We start from the raw sequence: 9771 nt of genomic DNA, 5'->3' as shown, positions 1-9771 counted from the left end.
TCTAAGATATCCCCATACCTGTCGTAGGTTATATTTTGGCATACTTTGACATAGATATCTTTCAAACTGAATAATCTTACATTTAGGAGTAAGGTGGTCTGGCTTTGGTTAGCTCGTATTTTAAAAGTATAAAATGTAAGGTCGATGTGCATATGTTAGTAAGAAGTTTTAGTGGTCGAAATGGTTAGTTTTTAGATTTCAATATGTGATATCATGCTTATGAATTGCTGTCCTTTGTGACATGTATTTTTCTTTCAATTTGTTCACTATATAGCTGAGATACTGCTGATGTGTCGTTCAATATTAACTCACTCACTCACTACTACAGGGACGCCATTTTAAGACGTCACGTTCGCCCCTGTCAACAAGGACTGCGCACTTTCCAACAGGACAACGCCAGAACACATACAGCACGTACTTCTAAGGACTGTCACAAAATAACGTACCTGTTATGCCATGGTCTGCATTATCTCCCGATCAATCGCCCTTCGAGCACTTGTGAGACAGCGCATTGTATGTCGACTTAAATCGCCAACGTTAGAGAGCTCGCACTTGTCTTGCAATGAGTGTCGTAGGATACCACAAGCTGTTATCCAGAGACTGGCAGTGTCCATGAAAAGGAGTTGTGTGGCATGCATTGCAATCAGGGTCGGTCATACCCAGTACTGACGTTGTCTTTGGACCCCTTCTGTGTTCGACCCGTGAAGATTCCGGGGTAGAATAGATCTTCAGCAACCCATGCTTGCCGTAAAAGGCGACTAACGGGATCGGGTGGTCAGGCTCGCTGACTTGGTTGATGCATGTCATCGATCCCAATTGCGTGGATCGATGCTCATGATTTCAATCACTGGATTGTCTGATCCAGACTCGATTATTTACAGACCGCCGTCATATAGCTGGAATATTGCTGAGTGCGGCGTTAAACAACAAACCAACCAACCTTGTGTTTCCATTTCCTTTACATTAAAAGTGTGTACTTTCCTATGATACTTGTCATTACTAATGTGGAACAAAGTTATCTGAGTATTATTGTAGTACATAACTAAAACCATATAAAATTTGGTTTAGCGTCAGTTTCACCTTTTACCTCTGGTAACGTTTTCAATGCGTTTCAGTATATCTTGGAGATATCTCTGTCATTATAACCCTACCCAACTTCTACTATACCAAGTAAACATAATTAACCCAGGATGCACTATGATGGATTTCATCACATCCATGATATTCGGGGGATGGCTGAAAGATTCTGAGTCAATCTCATTAAAATGAGATGGCAGTTCTCGCTACCTCTAAACAAAGATCTGAGGAAATCCCATTACGGGTCACGTCAGACTGACCTTGCGCGAACTTTGACCGACCAATGGAATGACCAATCAGAAGGCAGCTTTCTCCAGCTTTACGGCACTAAATTATAATTAGTGGCTACGCTTCGAAACATATTTGACAAATTTGAAACCTGAACAAAAGAACATTCTGGAATGGCTAAAAGATAGTCTAGATTGTATGGATTCGGTCGTTGAACCCGTAACTATCGTTCGGAATACCCTGTGTTAAAGTTTTCGAGGTTGCATGATTAGAAATCACATTCCGACTGTCACTTTCATAATCGGGTAAGCGACCTCTGATTGGTCGGATGAAAGGTCGTTCTGACGTGACCCCAAATGGGATGTCTTCAGATCTTTGTTAAGCGGTAGCGAGAACTAAGGTCTGATTTTAATTAGATTGATTCTGAACTACGAAGTATTGTAGAGTCAAAACCCCCAACAATTTGTGCATGCATTAAATACAATACTTTCAGCAACGAACGCAGTTCATCATAGTTGGCAAATTTTGAGCCCTTTTTGAGAGTATATGTTTGAAATTAATTGTTGAAATCAAAAAGAGAAAAAAAGTGATTAATAACAATACATTCGGGGGGTTAATGATAAGTGAGTGAGTTGGGGTTAAAGCCGCGTTTAACATTATTCCAGTTATATCGCGGCGTGTCAGCTTAATGTGGGAGGAAAGCCCGAAGTGATGCAGGTCTAAGACGTTTACCACTTCGGTGAAACCCACGAGCACGGGTATGGTGCTGATAAACCTGGAAACATAATTGGGGCGAACCAGGATTCGAACCCACAATCATAGGTTTCTGGCGTGCCCAAGGGACGCTACTCTGCACAGCGAATCGCGGCGGCTTAGACGACTGGGCCACCCATGCCCCCGGGTTAATGATGACAACCATTGAGCAGACTATAAGATTATGCCTAACGGCCGACATTGCACCGTACAACCATGGTCTGGTTTTATGTCCACATCCCCAAACATAATTCAAAACAATGAATTGCATCCCACGTCATTTTGGTCACTGATGCGTCAAAATTAGAAGAGTCCTCGACAGGTATACCGTCAACTTTTTGAAAGCCTTTACTAAGGCCTCTGTTTTGGAAAGCTTTACTAGGTTAGGTTAGTTTGTTGTTTAACGCCGCACTCTGAAATATTCCAGCTATATGACGGCGATCTGTAAACAATCGAGTCTGGACAGATAATCCAGTGATTAATATTATGTGCATCGACCCACGCAATTGGGATCAATGACTTTCATCAACCAAGCCAGCGAGCCGGACCACCCGATCCCGTTAGTCGCCTCTTACGACAATCATTGTCGCCTTTTACGGCAAGCATGGGTTGCTAAAGACCTATTCTACCACGGATCATCACGGGTCGGAAAGCTTTACTAAATGACACGTCAGCGTTGAATATCCGACGAAACAGAATCCATTTTGTAACTAAGGCAAAATAGCGGTGAAAATTATATGAATGGATCACGGAAAATCAGTGATGACTCCAGGTATTTGCAAAAATGGTAAGCATGTTCTGCCCCACCGATAGTCACGGGTTCGACTGATCTATACACGATTAATTCAAAAGTCAACAATAGCTCAATAACTGATGACAAAACAAAACAAACATAATACACATTTGTACTGTAAATATGTTCGCTTAAACCTCATCAAAGTATACTTAAATTGAAAACAAAACGCAACTTCAATCTAAATATACTAATTATTGAAAGGAAACGGAAATTGCACCTTTATGTTGACAAGAAATAAAAATACAAGATGTAAGTGAATTTTGTTTCATTATCAGTTAGTCCCTTTGGGATTCGTTGAAGAATCTTTCCAAAGTAACCTATATTTAAATGGATATTGTAGTTTCGAAACATCCTTCTTTGAAATCTAGAGCTCCAATAATATCATATCATTTGAAAGTACATTTCCTAACGATGATATGCTTATGACATGTATGTCAAAGTATACATTCATTGAAAATTTCAGCGAGTTTAATTTACCGCTAAAAAATACCCGTTAAAACATCATCAGTGTGTTTTACTTCAAAACAAAAATGACGAAAGTGGTCGTCTTTAGTTCATGCGCGGGATGTTTCAAAGATTATGTTACAGTACAAACGACAGTTTGTGTTATATATCTTGAAGGAATCCCGGTTACGTCCATATATGTTTCAGTGTCAGTGTCATTGGTTATATAATCAACTTCGGGGTGATTGACATCGGACATTTTAAAGGACAAAATATAAAAGATGGCTAAACAGCTCAAACAAACCTCAAATTGACATTTCCACCATATCAGACATCATTAATATACTGAACCAAATTAAAAACTTCACAATCCTAAAATTTTAACATTTTGACCAGTTATCATTGTGGGCCCTTATTGTGTATTTAAACAGTAATGGCCACGTATTGTCTTCAGATAACACCCGTTTTTGTGCAGGTGAATCGATCAAAATCATGTAAACAGCACTATGGTGGCAAAAGTGGTTTTTCACGTGCAACTGGTCACGTGGCCATAATACCGCACGTGTTTTCAGCCATACTTGTTAGCAGTCATTAACAAAAAAAGAAAAACACAAGAAAACAAAAGTCTTTACGGCCATTTGTCTCTGCCACGCCTTTCAAATGTGCAACGTGAACGTGCCATCGGCATGTTGCAGACGGGAACGTCCGTAGCTGAAGTCGCAAGGACGATGGGTTGTAGTCGACGGAATGTTTATGATTTACAGACGCGTCTACAGCAAACGGGTACCACCTCTGATCGCCCTCTTCCAGGTCGACCACGTGTGACGTCACATGCAGAGGATCGTCAGATTGTCTTACGTCACCTCCGTAACCGATTTTTGACGGCTACATCAACAAGAAATGAACTGTTTAGGGGTAGACTGAGTTCGCAAACTGTTCGAAACCGTCTGAGAACTGCTCACCTTCAAGCACGACGGCCATACTGCGGGCCGATTCTGACTCAATTACACAGACGTCAACGTCAATTGTGGGCACAGCGACACTTACGATGGACTCAGAGGAATTGGAATCAAGTCGTCTTCAGTGATGAATCCCAATTTAATTCTCGATTTGCTGATTGTAGGGCGAGGGTGTGGAGGCGCCGTCATGAACGTTACGTCCAGTGTTGTGTACAGGAAGTTGACAGATTTCGAGGCGGAAGTGTCATGGTGTGGGGTGCTTTCTGTGTCAATGCACGTTCCAGGCTTCTTGTCATCCGTGGCAACCTCTTGGCAAGATCTTGGCACCATTTTGCAGCAACAATGGCGTCGTCTTCCCAACCATGTGTTCACAAGCATCACAAGGTCCATGCGGAGGCGTTGTGTGGCAGTTGTCAACGCACATGGTGGCCATACACGCTACTGAACTTGTGTGCCATCAGATTATCGTGCTTGGGACTTATGATTTAAACTGTTGATATTATTACCGAATACCATAGGTGCTTGGAACAAATTATGGTTACCCCCGTTAATTAAAATCCTTCTTTGGACATTAATGATTAAAAATTACCATCTCTGATACATTTGTCCGTTGTATATCATATATGGGATTACTTTTTAAAATGTGAAGTTTTTAATTTGACTCAGTATATATGTTTATCACTACACTTTATTTCATTTAGTTTGTCTGCTACTGTATATTACATCACACTCACCCATTAATTAAGAAGATTATGCTACGTACTTTCACCCAAGAGTAATTAAACACGTAGATTTAACCAAAGTCGTTGACACGTTTGCATTGGCATCACATCTATTCAATAGACCTTTTTTCGATCACTCGTAACTCGGGCGCCAAATCATACAAGCATCGTTTCGTTGTGCAACCACACAGACCGCTTATCTATACTTCGTGTCTAATGATGTGTTGTTAATGGTTTAAACTTAAATTTTAAACGTGATATAAATGAACAATTTTATTACTTGAATTTGAAAGCTCAAAAAGTGTGGAAAAGGCTATATTTAACACAAGGAAACGATAGGCTAACCTTAGAATCCATTGATATCTTGCTGCTAGACAAGATTATTTTTTACAAATGTTATTAAGGATACAAAATATACAAGAACACAGCATTATCACTATACACCCACCATAGGGAACATACGTAGCTTGAAATTCTAACGGTGTTCAAGCGATAAACATTTACTCATCGGTCGCCGTGGAAATCTTCCTAATCGTGATGTCCAGACGACAAATTCACAACGGCGGGTAATCATCGACCGTCTGTCAGCCTACGCAAATAAAATTGCAAATTGTAACGTCATTGAACTAAAAACACAAAACGTTACTCATTGCTGACACTATATATAACGTATCAAATAGTTAAAGACTTGCAATAGATTATCATACGTTATTCGAGAGTACAGTCTCCATCAATGATTTGTAAATCTAATATTAATTAGATCTAATATCAATGGCAGAATGTTGGAAATACGAGCTGTCGTGTTATGATAATACATTCCATTTACAAAGCCGGTTTGTGTGCAATGTAGACGTACGTGGCTCATTTGTTCTTCCGTTTTTGAAGAGAAATACCACCTAACAGGACTCTTGGTACATGTAAGTTCACTTGTGTAAGTAAGTACCACTAAACGTTTGAATGGGAAACCAATCTCTGTTTTAAAGCATCAGAAACTGTTGAATAAGAATCAGACACTCCAGCCATTTTGTTTGACTTCATTATCATAAAAATCATAAGGTTTTACCAGGCTTCAAATGTCACAATCAAACAATTTTCAAGTCGGATCTCAAATATTATTGTAGCAAATGCGAGGACTAATGCGTATTACACATGTTATGACTCATGTTGGCTCTGGTTTCTAACGAATGGTGGGGGCACAGGTGGCCCAGTCGTCTAAGGCGCCGCGATTCGCTGTGCAGAGTTGCGTCCCTTGGACACGCCAGAAACCTATGATTGTGGGTTCGAATCCCGGTTCGCCCCGATTATGTTTCTAGGTTTGTCAGCACCATACCCGTGCTCGTGGGTTTTACCGAAGTGGTAAACGTCTGAGACTTGCATCACTTCGGGCTTTCCTCCCACATTAAGCTGACACGCCGCGATATAACTGGAATACTGTTAAAAGCGGCGTTAAACCCAACTCACTCACTCACTCTAACGAATGAATGTGTAGTGCTGTAGTGAGATAGAGAACAGATGATACTAGGCTCTGGACCGAGAAGGGTATACGGTATGGCGTATTCCGTATCTCTGCAGCAACTTATGATCCAAGAGCCAGTCGATGGCTTGGTCATTACCTTATACTGACAAAGGTAATTAATCTTGAATCTATGCGATACCTTATTAGCTCAATAGTTATATAAAGTAGGTCCACAATGGCTTGATGCATACGCATTGAATCGGCAAAAGATTGTTGTTAACAACGTATTCCATGTATTTACAACATATTCATCTTTGTTAAAATGTTCTTGAAACGTGTCTCTTTCTCTTGGCGAGCGCCAAAACGCAACACCAGTATAAGTTGAATTTAGATTGGAAAAGGGTTTGGACATTCGCCCTTGCAACATACTTTTGGGAGCCTGAAATACAGTTGTTTAGCATTATAATTCATAACAATTCAGACTTGCATATAGTGGGATTTGATACTAACTTTGCACTTTCGTTCTCATTTGTTGATGTATGTTGTGGATCTCATGAGAAAATGGAAAATATGTATCCATATGTAAACGATTTCGAGTAAGTAAGATATGCCGCTTGCATAGCAAATATATTGTTTGTTCATTTCATTTCATATTTACCTATTTTGCCCAAATTACGACCAATGTTGACCGATACAGTGAGCGTCTGGCATCATCGCTAGGCGCTCTCGTTTGCTATGGTTTCTGTACCCTGTAGTGAGCTACATATTTCAGGAGAACACGGCAATCTGTAGCTAAAGTAGTCGATGACACAGGTGAGGCGGCATTTCAGTATCATCAGCAATCAATCAATCTTTATTCATGGTACTGATGAGGCCAAGGCCTATGGGACATTGTCTGGGGTTTACAAATTCACATATTTTCTTAGTTTCATAGCATGATACATGAACATTGATACATTTCTCATAGTTTCTGTACAATAACATGTCATTAATTTACAAAATGTGTTACCATTTGGGTTGTGGTAGAAATAGTTATTCATATATTTTGCTCTTAAACCATTATACACAGGACATACACATAAAAAGTGATATTCATCTTCAGTACAATCAGTTTTATGTTCTCTTGCATATATCTATATATATATAATAAATAGATCATATGAGCTTCAAAGCTATCGAGAAAGAGCTGTTCTAAACTTATGTACATTTACACTTAAGATAATGTTCTGGTATTGCAAAATTCTTGGATGTAGTGTAGTAATTTGCTTTTCTAGAACTGGACACGGAGCCATGCCAATTTTGGATATACATGTACAAATATTTCAATGCGCTATGGGCCAACCTTTACCCACAGGCGGTTTAGAGTGGGTAAACAATGTTGATGTGAATAATTATCCCGCAGATTCTGATAAAGGGGACATACCAGAGGTTGCCATCATGAGCATCAATCCATGCAATTGAGATACGATGAAATGCATCAACCATGTCAGTGAGTCTGACCACCCGATCCCGTTAGTCGCTTCTTACGGGTCAGATCTAAATATGAAACAGAGAGGCGGTCTCATTTGTCTCCTTTATTTTTAGTTAAGGTGGGTAAATCAGTGGAAGGGAATTGGTTTTTTGATTGTTGAACGACGATAAAATCATCCATATACCTGAAGCTTACTTTAAACTTCTTGACCAAATTCCCTTGGTTTGACTTTGCCAATCCGAACAGAATTTCCGATTCATATGCATAAATAAAACAGAGCCGCAAGAAGGGGAGCACATTTGGTGCCCATGGGGATGCCTACTTCTTGCCTTAATGTCTTACGTACATATTATCAATGAGGAAGTTCAGCATTTCACATACTGTTTTCTCAGTAAACTTCAGATGGTATTTGCTTTCATTTTCCACATATTGTCATGAACCTCTGAATATAGATTTGTAACTGTATCTGTGTTCACCAAGTTTTATAACAAAAGCCATATTGGATCGAGGAATAAAGTTTTTCCTTACGTTTGTCATGTGGGATAGTGGTGTACAAGGTTGAAAAATCAAATGTTTTGACAGAATGGAACTTCGTAGCAAATCCTTCTTCAGAATCCACAGGGTATTAATTCCACTTGTGTCAAATTCTTTCTGTGAATATAAAGAAAGTCCTTCGTTGACTTAAAATTCAACAGATCAGTATATGCTGGTCTGAGTATTGCTCTTGTCAAAACACTTATTGTGAGATTTTTATAACAATGGACTTCAGAAGCAAGATGTGAGGTGTTATATACTGATACAGGTTCTTTGTTAATGGAAATACAAACTGATGATGGGTATAAAGATATGGCAGGAACGATTACCCAAAAGATAATCAATTGCACAGCACAGTAAATAAGAAGGTATTAGGTAAGATGAAGGATGAATGTGCTGGAACTCCTATTGCTTAGTTAGCTGGATTAAGACCGAAAATGTATACTAGAAAGAATGAGGATATAAGAAAAGCTAAAAGTTTCAAGAAGTATGTTGTAAAAAGCATGTAAAACATGAACAGTATAAAGAGGCATTATTCAACGGTAGAACATTCAAACATGAGATGAATACCATAAGAATTGATAAGCACATGATATATTGGTTTCGAATGTGTAAGACATCATTATCCTCATTAGATACAATACGAGGAATTGATAAGGATGGTATAACCACCTATGCCACCATTACCTATGGCTACTTATGGAGCTAATACTTTATCACTGGGAACTATAAGCACCTCTCGTACAAATTGCCTGGCCTATCTTTAAAATAATATAAAAAAGGCTCACTCTCTTTCATAACCAATCGACTAAGGATATATTTCTTATGAGGCCAAACTGGATCACTCGCACGACGTTGACCTCCTTCACAGGGCTGGTATAATATCTTACACTTAGTCTATCTGGAAGTTAATGTCCTTGACCTCTCCGTGGCGCTAAAGATTCAGGAGTCACAGATTTCATTTTAATAGCATCGGATGGTTTCTCACCAATTAATCTTGTTACTTTATTATTTAGCGCTTCTACAACAGCTGATACTCGTGCCACCCATTCTGTTGATCTTTTATCAGTCATCACCATCCCCTGAGCACATTGATATCCAAACAAGTATTCTGCTAATGTTCCGTTAAATCTTTCAACAATAGCTTATCTACGACGAGCTCTTTTTCATCACGCCTGATTGTAACCGCATGTTTTGTAAACAGTTTAGTTACTGATCCCATAAACTCGCAGGTATATATTTGCCATATTGCTTGTTTCATTAACCAATCCTGAGCAATATCTCTAGATACCTCAGCTGCTGTAGCTAGTTTTTGTATTGCCCCTTTTCCT

Source organism: Haliotis cracherodii, unplaced genomic scaffold (assembly GCF_022045235.1).
Source record: "Haliotis cracherodii isolate W230 unplaced genomic scaffold, xgHalCrac1.p SCAF_4, whole genome shotgun sequence".
NCBI classification, from domain to species: domain Eukaryota; kingdom Metazoa; phylum Mollusca; class Gastropoda; order Lepetellida; family Haliotidae; genus Haliotis; species Haliotis cracherodii.
The sequence above is the reverse complement of the archived record's forward strand: the minus strand, read 5'-3'. Positions refer to the sequence as shown.